The sequence below is a fragment of the Engystomops pustulosus genome, chromosome 2, assembly GCF_040894005.1.
Source record: "Engystomops pustulosus chromosome 2, aEngPut4.maternal, whole genome shotgun sequence".
Taxonomy (NCBI): Eukaryota; Metazoa; Chordata; class Amphibia; order Anura; family Leptodactylidae; genus Engystomops; species Engystomops pustulosus.
The window spans coordinates 201,429,553-201,447,711 of record NC_092412.1 but is presented as its reverse complement, the minus strand read 5'-3'; the positions used below and the strand labels follow the sequence as shown (position 1 = coordinate 201,447,711).

The 18,159-nt window shown below is 44.9% G+C and overlaps 1 protein-coding gene and 1 long non-coding RNA gene across 2 annotated transcripts in view; one reads left to right on the top strand and one right to left on the bottom strand.

Moving 5' to 3' along the window:
• The window catches only part of WWC3 (WWC family member 3), a 140,534-nt gene that overhangs the window by 3,749 nt on the left and 118,626 nt on the right, over window positions 1–18,159 (top strand). The window lies entirely within an intron of this gene.
• The window catches only part of LOC140119140 (uncharacterized), a 202,566-nt gene that overhangs the window by 92,387 nt on the left and 92,020 nt on the right, over window positions 1–18,159 (bottom strand). The gene's annotated exons all lie outside the window — the stretch shown is intronic.

The window sequence follows — 18,159 nt, the reverse complement described above, 5'->3', positions numbered from 1 at the left end:
CTAAAGTAGAGCATCCAGAGAACTTCACTAGAGGTCACAGTTGGCAGAGAGGCCCGTCTGTAAGTCGGGTGTCCTTGAGTCAGGGACTGCCTGTGGTCAATGCCTAGTTAACTAGAAGCAGCTCGATGCAGTATGGCGCAGAGCTCACACAACTGCTGTGGTAGCTAGATACAGCAGTCACATGATCACCAGGTCTGTAGGGCTTAATCAGATCTGCTGGGTCAAACATCTGGTGTCATTTTCCCCTGTAACTGTGGCTCTAATAGATGCCCCAGTTACATAGGAAAACCAGACAGTAAAAGTATAAGCCGACCCTAATATAAGCCCTAATTTTACCACAAAAAACTGGGGAAAACTATTAACTCGATTATAAGCCTAGGTTGGGAAATGAATTGGTCACAGTCAGTATATGGCTAGTCAATCCCCCTAGTATAAAGCCATCTAGCCCCTGCCCTCAGTATATAGCCATCCCCCTGCTCCTGTATATAGCCAGCCCCATGCCCATGTATATAGCCAGCCCTCTGCCCCAATATATAGCCAGCCCCCTGCTCTGTGAATAGCCAGCCGCTGTAAATAGTCTGCCAGCCCCCTTCCCCTATAGGCTGCCAGCCCTGTCCCTATAGTCTGCCAAACCCCCGCCCCTTTAGCCAGCCAGTCACATGTCCCTATAGTCAGCCATTAACTCCTATGGAGCCCGGAGCATCTCATGCTCGTTTGTTTTTAGAAGCCTTTTTTTGTATAAACCAGGGCATAAAAAGCTAAAAGAAGAGCAGATTCTGCCAGAGCGGGATAGTAGCATTATGCCAGTGTACATGGTTTACAATCCTTCATTCAGGTGGTAGATCTCCTTTAGATGTAACCTTTAAAGAAAATCTAACATCAAACTCAATCAATGATAAATCAGACAGTGGGGTTGTGACTGTGGTAACCTTCTTATATTTGTTATCCATGGCCTCCTTCTAAAATCATCTTTTAAAATGATACATGTGAGCCAGAAAGGTTACTTGGTTTGCTGTTAGCAGCATGTTTCTAGCTACTACAGAACAAAATATAGGGGCTTCTGAAGTGAAACTACCCCTGCAACCACTAAACTTGACTCATCTCATTTGAAAATGAGATGAGATGAGTCATATTTGCCTAATTTTGGGGGAGAATTTTTAATAGGTAAATAGGTGATATTTCTAGGGAATTCTAGAAAGGATATGTCATACCCTACTTTATGGTGCCTGTAGTTTAGTGGGGTAAAACCTGGTGAGAGGAATCAGGGACCTAATTTTCACTAAAGACAGGTTGCAGGAGCCCATTACAGCTGCATTGCAAATATGCCTTTCTGCCTTTTAAGCATTTGCAATACAATATAATTGTGTTATAAATTACCTTGCACCCTGACAGAATCCTTTGTTTAGTTCAAGGGGTGGGCTTTGGTTTGGATGCATTTAAAAAAACAACACGTGACTTGTCTGTGCTGCTCAGCCCCCACCTTTGTGCTCATGTACAGCTCCTCCCTTTCCCACTGATGTCAGCTCACCAGGCTGTGAGCTCTGTGAAGGAGCAGGAGGGAGCAGTTGTACAGGAGCACAAAGGTGGGAGCTAAGAGATGAGCAGCCAGCATAGACAACTTACATGTTGTTTTTTTTACCTGCATGCAAACTGAAGACAACTCCTGGGACATAACAGAGAAATCTGTCACTTCCTATTGACTTCCTGTTATTCATGTGTATGAGGCCTAAAGAGGACCTGTCACCTGTAAAAACGGTACTAGGAGCTGCTTACCTCTAGTGCTACAACAGACGCAGCAGTCTTACACTGCTAGCATTAGGGAAACCTCCAATAACGCTATCAGACACTACCGCACTGTACACTAGAAATGCCAGGACCGCTCTCAAAGCTCCGGTGTATTAATGAGGGGGTGGTCCGAGGCGCTGACCACTTTGAGAGCAGTCAGGCATTTCTAGTGTATAGCGCAACAGTGTATGATAGTGCAACACCCTCGCCGATGCAATGGCGAGGTAGGGTTTGCGAATACGTCTCACCTGTAGGTAACACCACATTACACTACATGGTCCTTATAGGATCAAGGGGAAATTGCAGTGGTTAATCCTGCCTGGCAAGGCAGATGTTAATTTGTGATGTAATTATGTCAACCAATGTCTGTGTTACATCCTGTCTTTGTGCACTGAGAGGTAATTGGAGGAGCAGCCACCACCTGACCAAAGGGAGGTAATAAAACCCCCTGGCCAGGAATGTTCTGGGTTCTTAGAGAGAAATCTCTCTCAGGAGAGAGACCGGTCCTAGTCAGGCCCTCTGGGTCTGTAGGACACAAGCAGAGAGCAGTTAGCTGAGCAGCAGCTCAGAGTCTCTAGCACACCAGACCAGTGCAGGAAGAGCCTAGCCCCTGCCTGAAGTGGAGCAATAAGACTAGAGTTAGTGTAGTGAGGAAAGGGGTATCACCCTACCTTCAAGGGTGATACCTGAAGAGATCCAGGACCGAGCCGAAGCATCCTCTAAGGACACAGCTGCCCCCCAGCCTGCTCCTACATCCAGGCTGGTGATCTACATCCTGTGGCTCCCTCCAAATACCTCTCCAGTACTCCACCTGTTAAAGGCACGTTTGCTGCGGTTCCTGCGGTTCAAATAAAGAACCGTAAGTTGTTTTCTTCAACTTCTGTCTCCGTCTGGTCCCTGCTAATACGGCTGCCTTCATCACCGGCACCCTGTCCATCACCCAGAGACTCACACTCGGGACATTAAGGGGTTGCCCCAGGGAGATCCGCTATAGCAGCCTCTCCCTCATCTTTTCTTGCCAACACCACCCTGCTGGAGACCTGCCAGGCTGTAGGACAGCCCTCCGGTTCCCCCGTACCAAGCACCGTGACAATAGCGTGCTTAGGCCGCAACCGCCAGCCACTCCGGTACTGCGGGCCCCGGCTGACTCCAGGCCTCACCTCAAGGGCTAGGCCCCGGTGGGGGATGTTGCAAGTGGCGTCACGAATCACAGGATATTTACTTCTGTGCCTTATTACGGCATTAAAGACTTTCCTTTACTGGAAAAAGACTGTGCTGCCTAACCCTGCTGCCATCCGGGTTTAGGCCTAAGGACTTGTGCGTTTCTGGAATGAACTGTGTTATACTGCTGCCACGTGCGGTCGAGCGCCGCTCCCGCACTCCAGAGGTTAATCCTGGCAAGAACTGTACCAGCTCTGCTACATCCGGCGCTGCCGCGCCTGAAGATTTTTACCTCAGGAACTGTGGCGCAGCAAATAATTCAAGCCCGCCAAAACCTTCACTGGCGGGAAACCCAGATGACGCATCAAGCTCCACCCACGCGCGAAGGGCGCGAACCCCGCCTCCTGTGGCGCAGGAAAAATTAGAGCCCGCCACAGCTCTTGGCGGGAAGGACTTGGACTCCTCCCACTGGCTCGAGGCGGACTTCCTGCCCTGCCTCAGAGAAGCGCCAGAACTGGAGTGGACTTTGGACAGCGAGGACAACGCCATGTGGGGTCCTCCGCCTTTCCCTCCTGTGGAGCGTCCGGAGTTTTACGAGGTCCTAGAGACTATGGTGGTGGTCTCTGCGCAGCCCGTCCGAAGACCCTCCGCTGGACATCGGCTGCACCGAGGATTGACTCGGGCCTTCGTCACCAGGACATGTTACCAAACGGTGACGCAGTACCAAATCCCAGGCTACGTCCCTATCCCGGCTACCATCCCGGTACCGCGGGTCCACGTGGAGGCGCCACGTGGGGAGGCCCCGACTCCTGCTGAGCCAACGCCTGGGCCTAGTGTTGCCGCTCCACCTGCTCCGAGGCTTACTACTCCGGCTGCGCGGCCTGCTAGCCCCGATGTGGTGGTTCCTGATCCTCCGGTGGTTCCTGCTCCTGTTCCGGCACCTACCTGTCGTCCAAGGAGATCCGAGCCTGAACCGGAGCCACAAGCCCCAGCACCGAAACCTCCGCAGCCTCAAGGCCGAGGTGAGGCCGCCCGCCGGCGACTCCGAGACGCTGTCTCGGACCAGCGACGTCGAGAGAAGGAGGCCCAGCGATATATGGCCGGCCGATCTACAGCTGGAGCTTGGGTCGAGAAGAATCGCACCACCGGCATGGTCCGGTTCTTCGACAAGCGGAAGGGCTATGGCTTCGCCACCCAGGACTACACCGGACGGGAAGTATTTATACCCCGCCGGTCTGTCAAGAGGCCTGATCTGCCAGAGAGCCTGCACAACCTGAAGCCGGGAGAGTGTATCGAGTTCTCCCTGCAGGAAGGACCTCGAGGACCCTGGGCGGCTGGTGTGATCCGGATCCCCGACTCCGATGAGGACCGTTACTTCCCGCAGGACGACTGGTATGAGGACGACGAGTGGCCGGAATCTCCGAACACCTCTTCCTCCTCGGCTGCAAGTCCCCGGGCGGTGACTCACGTGAATGCCCCATCCACGGTAATCGTGAGTACGGGTCCCATTGCCATCCATGGGCCGGGCATGATCCAGGGCGCCACCCCCACCGGCTCCCCGGCCGGGAGCATTGCCAGGTCCCGCGGCTCTTCTGTGGGAGAAGACATCCCGGCTAGCGAACCTTGTCCGGAGGTTCCATCTAGGCCCACATCTCCCCTGGCTGGTTACCAATGGGGTGATGACCCGGCCCCGGAAGAACCGGAGCTGGAAGGAGCCGCGGCGCGGCCGCTGGGCTCTGTCTATTTCTTCATGGACCCCTCTGTGGTCCCTGGCTCAGTTGAGCCCCCGGCTGGAACAGCCGACACCCCGGGCGACAACGCTCCTCCCCCTGAAGGTCCGGAGGATGTTGCTGCACCTGCAGTACCCACTACTGCCACTGGGTGTCCCCAGCCGGCACCTACTCCCGCTGAGGATGCACAGGATTCCCTGCAGGAGCTGGATCCTGCCTTTGCTGAACCCAGCGATACTGACTAATCCCTGAAGGGCTGTCGCCCTCTCCAGGTACTATGTCCACTGTACATATTGTGTATTTATCTCCATATCCCTATAGAGCCAGAAACTGTCCTGAGACTCTTACCCTTATTTATCTCAGTCAAGAGATTATGCACTGTCATGTGCTATGATAGCCCCCTTCCTCTGCCACAGCAGAGACCCCTACCAAAGGACTCTGTCCCCCTGCACATAGAGGAGACCCTTTGCTTCTTCATTGCACTTTTCCCCACATCAAGGGCTGTACCCAGAAGATGGACTTTGTTACTAGAGACCTTCTGAGAGACTTTTGCCAACCTCCAGGAAAAGTTGCAATGTAATTTATTATCATTTTGCACTTAATGCCTTCCTTTTTAGGTATGGACATTCTGCTTGCACTTTTTATGCCTTTCCTTTGCAGGAAAAGAGACATTTGCTACCGTGTTACTCTGAGTAGCCTATCTATCTGTAACGTTATGTTATAAGATGTGTACCCATTGGGCTCCTAAGCCAATGTGATTTTTTGCCAAATATTTGCACACTGTCATATCTGCCAGTAGTCTGCATTAACCCTTTCATAGGCTTTTCAGGTTGTAGTGTGGCTGTGTCGGACCGTCTTTATGTAAAACACTGACCGCTACCTGATCCCTCAAACTGAGGTTTGCACATGGGGGTAGTCCGTAAACTGCGGGTCCTACGGGGACCGGGGGTGTTACAGAGTTAGCACCTGGATGCCACCCATACATGGGTAAGGATACCAGTCAGGAGGTACTTGTGTCGCATATGCTAACGCAATGCAGATAGACACCTTATATAATTGCCGCCAGGGAAGAAGCGTTGATAAAACAAATATACAGGCCTTGGTGCAAGGAGTGGATTACAGGACATGACACCACACCTTTCCTACTGTACAGTTCGGTTTAATGGCGTCAGCGACCAACTGTCATACAGCTCTTACATATTTTTGTCTTAGTCCGACACCAACCCAGGTGCCTGTCTCCAGGACCATGGGCGGTTTGTCCCTACACCTCACATAGCCTGCACTTCCTAGAAGTGCCCTTAGCCCCCTCTGTGCCCTAAACCATCTGTAGTCGAGCCGAGGGCGGCTCTTTCAATTGCCCCCGGGGTATGCAACACCCTCGCCGATGCAATGGCGAGGTAGGGTTTGCGAATACGTCTCACCTGTAGGTAACACCACATTACACTACATGGTCCTTATAGGATCAAGGGGAAATTGCAGTGGTTAATCCTGCCTGGCAAGGCAGATGTTAATTTGTGATGTAATTATGTCAACCAATGTCTGTGTTACATCCTGTCTTTGTGCACTGAGAGGTAATTGGAGGAGCAGCCACCACCTGACCAAAGGGAGGTAATAAAACCCCCTGGCCAGGAATGTTCTGGGTTCTTAGAGAGAAATCTCTCTCAGGAGAGAGACCGGTCCTAGTCAGGCCCTCTGGGTCTGTAGGACACAAGCAGAGAGCAGTTAGCTGAGCAGCAGCTCAGAGTCTCTAGCACACCAGACCAGTGCAGGAAGAGCCTAGCCCCTGCCTGAAGTGGAGCAATAAGACTAGAGTTAGTGTAGTGAGGAAAGGGGTATCACCCTACCTTCAAGGGTGATACCTGAAGAGATCCAGGACCGAGCCGAAGCATCCTCTAAGGACACAGCTGCCCCCCAGCCTGCTCCTACATCCAGGCTGGTGATCTACATCCTGTGGCTCCCTCCAAATACCTCTCCAGTACTCCACCTGTTAAAGGCACGTTTGCTGCGGTTCCTGCGGTTCAAATAAAGAACCGTAAGTTGTTTTCTTCAACTTCTGTCTCCGTCTGGTCCCTGCTAATACGGCTGCCTTCATCACCGGCACCCTGTCCATCACCCAGAGACTCACACTCGGGACATTAAGGGGTTGCCCCAGGGAGATCCGCTATAGCAGCCTCTCCCTCATCTTTTCTTGCCAACACCACCCTGCTGGAGACCTGCCAGGCTGTAGGACAGCCCTCCGGTTCCCCCGTACCAAGCACCGTGACAATAGCGTGCTTAGGCCGCAACCGCCAGCCACTCCGGTACTGCGGGCCCCGGCTGACTCCAGGCCTCACCTCAAGGGCTAGGCCCCGGTGGGGGATGTTGCAATAGCATTATCAGAGGTTTCCCATAATGCTAGCAGTGTAACACTGCTGCGTCTATTGTAGCACTAGGAGCTGCTTACTTTAGTTTTTACAGGTGACAGGTCCTCTTTAACCCCTTAACGCTCTGCGCCGTAGCTCTACGGCGCAGAGGTATAAGGGATGTATGAAGAGGGCTCACGGGCTGAGTCCTCTTCATACAAAGGTGGGGGTTTTTGCATACTGCAGAAAACCCCCACCGCTAATAACCGCGGTCGGTGCTTGCACACAGCTCCGTGCGCCAAAGTATGAAAAAGTTAATAGCTTCAGAAGATGGCAAATTTTTTTTTTTCTTTTTTGTACACATTCGTTTAATTTTTGAAAATGTATTAAAACACAATAAAACCTATATAAATTTGGTATCACCGCGATCGCACCGAACCAAAGAATAAAGCTGAGCTGTTATTTTGAGTGCACAGTCAAAGTCGTAAAAACTGAGCCCACAAGAACGTTCAATTTTTCCACATTTGGAATTTTTTTTCAGCTTCGCAGTACACGGCATGTTAAAATAAATAACATTACGGGAAAGTAAAATTTGTTATGCACAAAATAAGCCCTCACACAGGTCTGTACACGTAAAAATTAAAAAGTTATGGATTTTTGAAGCTGGAGAGCGAGAAATGAGCGAAAAAACCCTGCGTCCTTAAGGGGTTAAAGGGGTATTCCAGGAATAAACATAATTCATATACAAAAGGGTCCTTAAAATATAAGCTTATACTGTATGTCATTAATTTTTATTTAAATTTTTTTTCCCTCAGCATAAAAATGCTGCTGACATAGACTGTAATGGAGAATTAAAATGCTTCTGGCCCTTTAATCAGTCTGTTGATTTTCTCCGTCTGGAGTAGACACAAGTCAGAAGATGGCCGCTAGTCACATGTCCACACCACATGTCCTGCACCTGCCTGGGCAGGTCATATAATCACCACCATGTTTGGCAGTAGTTGGTTGGTTGCAGTGCATCCATTATGACAGTATTGTGGTGAGACCCATCTCAGTTGGGCAATGTGCAGTGATGGCAGTTACACATCATTACTATGGTAACAGAGCAGGACAGTCTGTTAGATCATGACTTAGAGCAGAGCATGAGACTTTGGAGGAGTTACTGAGAACTAAAGGTTCATGGGACTTGTAGTTTCCAGTGGTGCCCATCTTGGTTATAACTCCGCCTGCTTTAGAAAGCACATTTTGTGAATCATACTATCAAACTATTTGAGCTCCATTTTGTGACTAATGACATTGAGTTTTGTTATATTCATTTATTTATAGCAGTATGGATTTTTGTATTAGACAAAACCCTTTAAGTTAGATCTGTTGATCTCCTCTAACATTTTGTGATAGTGATTGTTTTGCAGTTGGTTATTGCCTCTTCCAACATGTACAGTTATTAAATGGGTTTTCCAGGGTTTAAAAAAATATATACATTCGGCCAGGATATAAAAAACAAAACAAAAAAATATGCTTACCTTCTCCGCCGCTCCCATTGTCACACGCTGCCACCCTCTTTTTGTACACGCCCACCTGTCCACTGCCTCTCGTCGGATTAGAATCAATGCTGCATCCGGTGACCAGAAGTAATCAGCCTGCCTCTGTAAACAAACAGTGGCACAGTACCAACGGGCAGCGGTGCAGCACAAGGTAAGAGCACCGGAGAAAGTAAGCATAAGGTTCTCTTTTTTTAAAGCCCCCTGCCGGAAAACCCCTTTAAGAACATTTCCTTTAGTATGATGAAAAAATGTCATATTGCTTTCATAAAGCATTAGCATTAGAAGCACACATTCCTCTAATTCCTATAACTCATGAACTTGCCATGCAGTTATTGCTTATACAACTTGCTGCCATGTAACTGCTGAATTTGACATGCTTTATAGAGACACTTGAAGAAAGAATAGCTGTTAGCAACCCAACTTTTTAACAATCTTTGCATAACTCAGCAGGACAGTCTGCCAGCATAAATAATCAACTATTCTTGTCCATTTTATGACTTTTATACTGCTCATTTTAGCAGTTTTCCCATCAGCTGGCTTCAACTCTAATTCACATAATGGGGCTTATTTACTAAGGGTCGCTGATCGCACTTTCGTCAGACTTTTCGACGTTTTCAGGTTTTGCACAGCTCTGACAAGTATTTAACAGGGGTCTGCACTGACATTGTGTCACACGCAATCAGATTTTGGCGGCCGGCACGGCACATCAGACGATCCAACTGATTTTGACTGAGTGCGGGATTTAATTTTGAAAATGTGTTGCGAGACAATGCACTTACATGCACCAGGAAGAAGAAGGTGAACTCCGGCGGACCTGAGCAGGGAAGCGACACATGCAGGATATCGGGCGCATGGTCATCGTGAATCGCGGCAGAGTGAATTCTCGTAGGACAATGCACTTTCAGGGAACTTTGTGGGACAGGTAAGTAAATGTGCCCCAATATCTTTATGATGTCTCCAATAAACTGCACATAAGTAAAAGAGAATCTGTCTGCTTCCTCTCTCTCTCACTTAGCCGTATCAGATCACTTCGGACCGCTTTGAGAGTGGTCCGGCAGCGTTATCAGAGATTTCCCATAAAGCTAGAAGTGTAACACTGCTGCGTCTGTGTTACAGACGTCAAGCATCCATACATCTCTTTAAATGGAGAAATAAAAAGTTCTGGGGTTTGAAAAGAGTGAAGCAAAAAACTGACACACAAAATAGAAAAAGGGATTGGGCAGCAAGGAATTATAAAAGTGTGTTGTATTGATTTTCATAAATTCATGTGTGCTATTGATTTATATAAAGTTTATTGAAAAGTTAGTGCCTATTAAAGTGTTATTTTGTTATTGCTATTCTGTTCATAGAAATTATTTTGTTGATAATTATGATGAGAAGGTAGTAATAATGATTATTAAAATTGTTACAAGTCTCTAAAGGCTATGGACACCTTAATGAAAGAAAATTCAAAGGTATCAATCATCGGCTACCACGATCCTGTAGTAAAATAAGATGTTGTATTTTGCTCTGGGTTTTTAATAAATATTTTTTTTTCAAATTGCTGCTCCTTCTACATTCAGACTTTTGACTATGGGGTGTTCCCGAACTCTGGTCACACGTTTAAAGAGTTCTCCAACTACAGTCACGTGCCTGCTGCATTAATGGTTTCTATGTGTAGCAGGCATGCAGCAGTGATCGGGGTGGCACTGCCTGCAGAGACCTGGCAGTGATGTAGTACAGGGTGGTGGGTGACCGGGAGCACCTGAGGACTTACTGGGTTTATTGTCTTAATAGACCCTCAAGACATATATAATTTAAAAAAAAATCCTGGACAACCCCTTTAACTGCCACTTTCTTCCTCCTCCACTTTACAATCACACTCCATGTAAATAGATGCCAGGAGGTTTTTAAGATACCTTAATGCTCTAAGGCTAAGTTCACACCTGTGTTTGGCAGGTTCCCTTACACATTCTGTTATTAATAGTGTAAAAAAGTAGCTCAACAGTCCTTGTCTGTTTTTTTCCACTTTTAATTATAGATGCGTAATGGAAGGTCCATTGAAATCTATGAGAAACGGAAGTGGAACAATAGACCTTCCGTTCACCTTACTTTTTGTTTCTGTTATGTTCTTCTTAATGGAAAACCAGACGCAGGTGTGAACTGGAACAAATACATTTGTGGCTGTTTGCCTTTCTTCTAAGCTCCTTACTGATGATCTGATCTGAGTTTCATGTATAAACTTCATATATATTGTTTAACAAAAGATATTTTAAATTACCATTTACTCTTTGACCTTAATATCTATGGTCTATTGTTTAAATCACACAGAACAGTTGCTTCCTAGTATGTGTGATCAGTTTTATTATGTTGGATAAGGATTTTTCTGTATCTATGGTTTGATATTTTTTTGCTTGTAAACTCTGATGGCCACAGAAATGTCAGCCAGTTGGCAGTATGGATAGATCCCAAATTATTATGATACCACTCAAAATCAAGAGTATCATTAAATGCAGTCAGACTGTCTGTAATTCAAAAATAGACATAAAGCAGATTCAATATTGTTGAAATAGAACATTGGCAACAAACTACAAGAAATCCCATTTTCTTAGATAATAATCCAGCCCTGTCTCCATACCATTATAGGAGCGTGGTCCAAGCAGCAGGACTGATAAACTTCATTCTATCTGGCTACTTTTGTCAAATAAAGAATAGCTTCATTTTTATTTTGTTATTCCTGGGGTGGATTTCCTGATCTACCTTAAAGGAAATCTATCAGCAGATTTGAGAATGATAAACCAATGTCAACTACTTTTATATATGGGCACTAAGATTCTGCTTCATGCACTTTTTCACTCAAAATAGAACTTTTAAAAATATGCAAATTTTGTTGAAGTCACCCTCTGGGATGTAGTGTCTTCCGGTCTACAGATCCAGACTGATGGGGTTTGTGCCCACATTTACTAAGAGGCCGGAGACTCTTAGTGAATATGGGTACATGACTGCCAGCAGGGGGAATTTTAAGCTGCTCCTGACAAAGAATAAAAGTGACATGTCACTCCTTGAACAGTCCGAAGAACTGTCCCCCTTATTCCATTATTTATGGCCTATCCTGGTGATAACGCTGTACATTTTTAAAGAACCAAAAAATATTTTTAAAGGGGTTGCCAACATCTAAAACAAAGCTACTCCTGTTTGGTTGATGTCAGATAATGTTACGTTCGAGGGCAGGTCACAGCATTATCAGTGACCTCTGTAACCACAGCATGTCTCTGACCTACCCCTAAATTCTATTTGTGTACAGGTCTGAGGCCAGGGATTGGCTGCAGTTGTGATCTAACGCATTGGGGCTCATTTAAGCGATTCCGTCGGGTATCCCGATGATTTCAGATTTGCGCCGAATTCCACTGGGATTTTGGCGCATGCGACCGGATTTGCATGCGACGGAAATCGGGTGCGTGGCCATCGGAAAACCCGATGGATTCGGAAAAACCGCGGTATTTAAAATAAAAGAAGTGTTGCTTGACATGCACTTACCTGCAGCAAGAAATAGAAGGTGAACCCCAGCGACCTCGGCGCAGCAGCGACACCTAGTGGATATCGGCGCACAGACCTTAGTGAATCCCGGCCGGACCCAAATCAGCGCTACTGGATCGCAACTGGACCAGGCAAGTAAATCTGCCCCATTATCTGACAACAGCTAGACTGGAGCTGCAGGTTCTGTCACAAACACAAAGCTGCATCGTTTTAAGGCAGACCCCTGTTTTATGACATTAGTATACAGAATAAGCAGAAAGTGATTGTGCTTCTGTGCTATGTATGACAGGTCCTTATATATAAAACTGTTTTAATACTCACTAGTTGGTATTGTTCACAGTGACAAGTTATGTTTTAGAATATAACAGATGTATATTTGTAAGGAGAGGTTCACACAATGTTGGGGCTCTACATTAGTTTGCATACCAGGAAATGATCCCATCGATCAAGTGTATAGTAGTGTCTGTTCACACCATGCTGTGTACTATAGTTTAGCTAACTGTAATGTAACTATAATCTATCTTCATTATCTGAAGAAGTGAAAATTTTGACAATAAAAGGGAGTCATCTGGATTCTTATATGACATTAGTAATAAGTTTACAGTCAGTTAGTGAATATTATAGTGATATGACTGAAGATTGATCTTCCTTACTATATTTGTGACACTGCTTCCGTCTTATGTAAATCCTTACGTAACACTGGATTTCAGTACAACCATAAAGCCTATGTATTGCCTGCTCCTTTACAGCAAGAGAAAGCAGTGCAAGGGCAGGGTGAACTTCACTACCTATAATGTCTATGGCAGAGGTATGCCTGGAATGTTAAGCAGTTCTCTGAAATCCAAAGTGGAGCCCATGGTAGACTGTAATAACAGCCTGGCCGATTCCTGTTTACTAGCGCACCGAATAGCTGGCATTCCACTTTCTTGTCGCTGGATATTTATGTAAACAAAAAGCCCTTTCTCATGATAGGTGACTTTACAGAGTTTAGCTTGTCACATTGTTGTCATATTTCTATCATTTTTCTAGAGAAGACTGTACATATTTCCATCTGAGTGTATTCCCTTCATCAGTTTATATGTGCAGTATACACGTTATGTTACTTGGTTGCAGTCGCATAGCTGATATTTTACACATCTGCATTAGTGGAGATTTTTGGGACTGTTGATAACATAAGTCATCATGCACATGGCTGTGTTCTTCAAATCTCCACTGAATTCTGTCTTGCTAGCAAGAGTGACAGGGGCGCTCTCAGGTGTCAGGTTACATATAAACTGTATACATAGACTAGGACAGTGGTGGCAAACCTATGGCACGGGTGCCAGAGGCGGCACTCAGAGTGCTTTCTGTGCACACCAAGGCCCAAGGACATAGTTCACCAGACAGGACTCAAAGAATCTTCCTGCAGTCCCAGGCACCTTAAGAGATGGTGCTCTCAGTGCTATTTTAAAGTGACATATCTTTGGCTGTTTGGCCGATACCATTGAAAGTTGTGGAAGCACAGGAAACAATTAGTTACTGCTTAAATTGTGATGTTGGCACTTGACGATAAATAGGTGGGATTTGGTTGTAGTTTGGACACTCGGTCTCTAGAAGGTTGGCCTTCACTGGGCTATTACTATGATTGAGTTTCTACCAAGCAGCTTAGAGAGCATAATATCCTATCAATACAATCAATACACACAGCACAGGGCGAAAACTGGTAGAAACAGAAGCTTACATGTTACATAATACAACTCTGCTCTTTATTTAAAGGCAACGTATGTTTTAAGTTGATTTGTAACCTAAGATGTCTTATGTTTCATCTTGGTAAGGAAACTCATTTTAAGTAAATTGCTATTTAATTTTTTTTTACTAATTTTGACTTTATATGACTCAAGGTTTCAGCCAACACTAAACTTGCTCAACGTTTGTGAAAAAAACATCTACCTTGTATGACAGTAATTATAATGTAGTAAGATATATGGGTGTTAAATTACATAAATAGTTGCCATCTTTTTTGCCAAGCGAGTCCTGTTCTGATGCCAGATTGATGACTACCTTCTGAACTTCTGAACTAGAAGCCTGAATTATGAAATTTTGTGTTGTCATCTTTTTTATTATTATTGCTTTGGGTGCTATTTAAATGAAGGAGAAATTTTTTCATAAATTTATATACCTGTATATACTTGAGTATAAGTCAATCCAAGTATAAACCGAGACCCATAATTTTAACACAAAAAACTGGTAAAACCTATTAACTCAAGTATAAGCTAAGGGTGGGAAATGCATTGGTCACATGCCACCCAGTATATAACCAACAGCCTCCAGTATATAGCCATTCCCTGCCCCCTAGTATAAAGCCAGAAGTTCCCTTGTATATAGCCGGTGCCTGCCTCCTTGTATATAGCCAGCAGCCCCATGCCCTTTGTATATAGCCAGCAGCTGCCACACAGTATATAGCCAGTGCCTGCTGTACAGTATATAGCCAGTGCCTGCCGTACAGTATATAGCCAGTGCCTGCCCCACAGTATATAGCCAGTGCCTGCCACACTGTATATAGCAGTGCCTCCCACACAGTATATAGCCAGTGCCTCCCACACAGTATATAGGCAGTGCCTGCCACACAGTATATAGCCAGTGCCTGCCACACAGTATATAGCCAGTGTGTGCCATATAGTATATAGCCAGTGCCTGCCCCACAGGATATAGCCAGTGCCTGCCCCACAGGATATAGCCAGTGCCTGCTCCACAGTATATAGCCAGTGCCTGCTCCACAGTATATAGCCAGTGCCTGCCCCACCGTATATAGCCAGTACCTGTCCCCAGTATATAGCTAGTGCCGGCACCCAACATTATAGCCAGTGCCTGCCCCCACAATATATAGCCAGTGTCTGCCCCACAGTATATAGCCAGTGCCTGCCCCACAGCATGTAGCAGGTGCCGACCCCCCCCCCCCTATAAAGCATCAGGTGTCTGAAAAGTGAGTACAGAGGGTTTTTTTCATTGACTCAAGTATAAACCGAGTTGGGGTCGTTCAGCAGTTTTTTCAGGCTGTTATGCAACTACCATAGCTTTCATTTTATATTCTACACGTCAAAAGTTAAAGCTGTGTTGTGAATGGTTGTTATAGGCTACAATTAAAGATTTTTTTGTTTCTATAAATCTGACCCATTCTCAACATTTTATTGGGCAGTTCGGATAAACTGATTTGGGCTGTGATGGAGGGATGTCTGCTATAACGTTCCCAGCGTGTTATGTATTTGTGTATTGTCATAACCGTTAGCAGTGACTTATCCAGATGGCAGATTGCTCTCACTTCTCTGACCTGCGGCCATATGTTGTGCGTTATTTATGTATGTAACATCTATAATTGTTACTGCAAAGATTCCTCCCTGACAGTCATAACACAGCTACGTATTGGTAACATGCACTAATATTAGAAACACATGCAGGAAGCAGGACTGTTGAATGCATATTTTGCTGGTTAATAGATGATTTCTTGTACTGCATGGATGCCAGTATTTTGGAAGTACTGGCTAATATTGTATTGAGCACTGTTGTTGGCAACAAAATTCACTAATCATTTTTTATTTGTGAATTGTATATACTGTATTTGTTTAGGATCTAGGACAGAGACAAATTGCAATGTGTTTTCAAGTCCTTGTTCTAAGGCCATAATAATTTAGTTTTTCATCTTTGTGTTTATCAAATTTATGTTGCTGCTTTTGAATAAAATCCACACCCTTAGGCTACAGGCACTTAAACTGTTGTTTTTAGAATTGTGCTAGTCAATGTTTCAATGGCTAACACACACCAACTAAGTCCCTCCCATTCTTTGTCTAAGTGAGTGCTTGCAATAGGTGAATATCGAGTGAAGCAGCAAGTTGCATACTTCAGCTACATAAAATGAGTGAAAATGGGAACCCCAATTATATAAACTGTGGGGGTCTACCCTTGTGATGCATTGGGATCCCAGTAGATAAATTCTCACCAATCAGATTGTTATCCCTTATACTGCGTATGGGGAATAACAAGTCAGAACAACACTTTAATGGTGCATTCACTTATGTCAGAGAAATGGGGTGATACTGATGCCTACAACATGTCTACATGTGATGTTCGCCATTCCCACATAAAAGTCTATAAATTATACACAAAGTATAATGAAACCTGTTAGGCTACAGAGTTCACAAGATCCAGTTTCATGCCAGAAACGTTGTGTATCTATAGGGTGATGGTGTTAATAAAGCCTAATATAACCATAAACCACACATTAAAGGATAGTCACAAACCAGTCTCTATTTTTTGTAAAGACAAACTTTCCGAAACGCGTAGGCGATGCCTGCCTTGTGTTCACGTCAGTGATGTCTTTGTGAATTAATTTTAATGAACATGCAGTAAAAGAAGAAATTTTATTTCATCAAGATGTGCTGTGGCGTTTCACTCGTGTTCTTTGAATACAAGTTTCTCTATATTTTTTGTAAACTGCATTCAAATGTTTGAGTACAGTTTAAAGGAAACCTACCACTTGAAGTGGCAGGTTTCAGATGGAAATACCGAGCACCAGCTCAGGGTGAGCTGGTGCCGGAGCTGATTTTTGTTAGTGTTTTAAACCGCTGTATTGCGGTTTAATACACTTTTTAAACTTTATAGCCGGCGCAGGGAGGTACGCGCTCAGCGCTTACCATGCGCGCGGCTCTCCTTCACTTCCTATGTAGCCGCGCGCATGGTCGCGCGCATGGTAAGCGCCGAGCGCGTACCTCCCTGCGCCGGCTATAAAGTTTAAAAAGTGTTTTAAACCGCAATACAGCGGTTTAAAACACTAACAAAAATCAGCCCCGGCACCAGCTCACCCTGAGCTGGTGCTCGGTATTTGCATCTGAAACCTGCCACTTCAAGTGGTAGGTTTCCGTTAAGGTCTCATGCCCACCAATGTGTGCTTTGGCCGTGAACTAGCTGCACAAACAGTGGCTAACTCATGGCCCTAGTGCCTTCTACTAGTCAGGTCCACGGTGCGGTACAAGGTGCGGTGAGGCACCATGAATTTGAAGGATGGCTGCATCAGAAGAAATTGGGCATGTCCTATTTCTTCCCATCTTTGCTACCCAGGCTGTAACTTACTAATCGGCTCACTCGCTGATGTCAGGTGCGTAAGAAAGTGTCTGTCCGCTCAGAATTTCTTTTCCCGAGCAGCAAAGCTTATTCACTGTTTCACTACAGGGTTTCCATTGCAGCCTAAAAATTCATTTATAGACTAGAAATTTGGAGCAATTTCATACCAAAATAAGTCAGCTGGGCTTTCACTTTTATGTGCAGAATTTACCACCCAGAAACCGCATTGCATTCTTCTATGCCAACCATCTCTTGTATATTTTATTAGTGCATTTTAATAGTGTTCCTTGTATATGTATTTTGTTGTGGTTTGGCTGTGTATGCTATAATTTTGCTAAAGTATACATAGTACTAATTATCCAGAATTATATAGGGATCTGCTTTCAAAATCTGTTGCTTGATGGATTTATATTGGCTGCAGCAGGCATTAGTTTCCACTTTTAATTTCTTTTAATATTTGCTTGATTCTGGGCATTGTAAACTTACGATTAAAATTAAGATTTTGTACATTTAGCCCGAATTGGCTAAGTCCCTTTAGGAACTGAAAATCTGACACAACGTTGTAAAAGGTCAAGCTGCTTCTATACAGTCTTTTCATCTGTGGTAGTCTGAGATCCCAGACTGTTCTCTTAGATGTATCCAAATCTATAGCATGAAGATTAGATTGTTTTTTTTGTTGTTGTTTGGTACCAATTCTTTGAGAAATGTATGAGATGTACCTATAGTACTTGCTGTAGCAAAATTGAAAAATCTACAGCAAAACAAAGTACTATTCAATCTATGAGATTTAGAATATCTGAAGAACACACTGCAAATTTACTCCGCATCATGTTCATTTTCATCTGCAATTTTGATAAGGATTTCTTTGAAAGGGAACCTGTCATCAGAATTCCACTTTTTCACTAAATGACAGGTTCCCATAGCCCATATTATACTAATTCCCAATCTATTTTTATAATTAACAATACTAGTTCCACTCACTTTTAA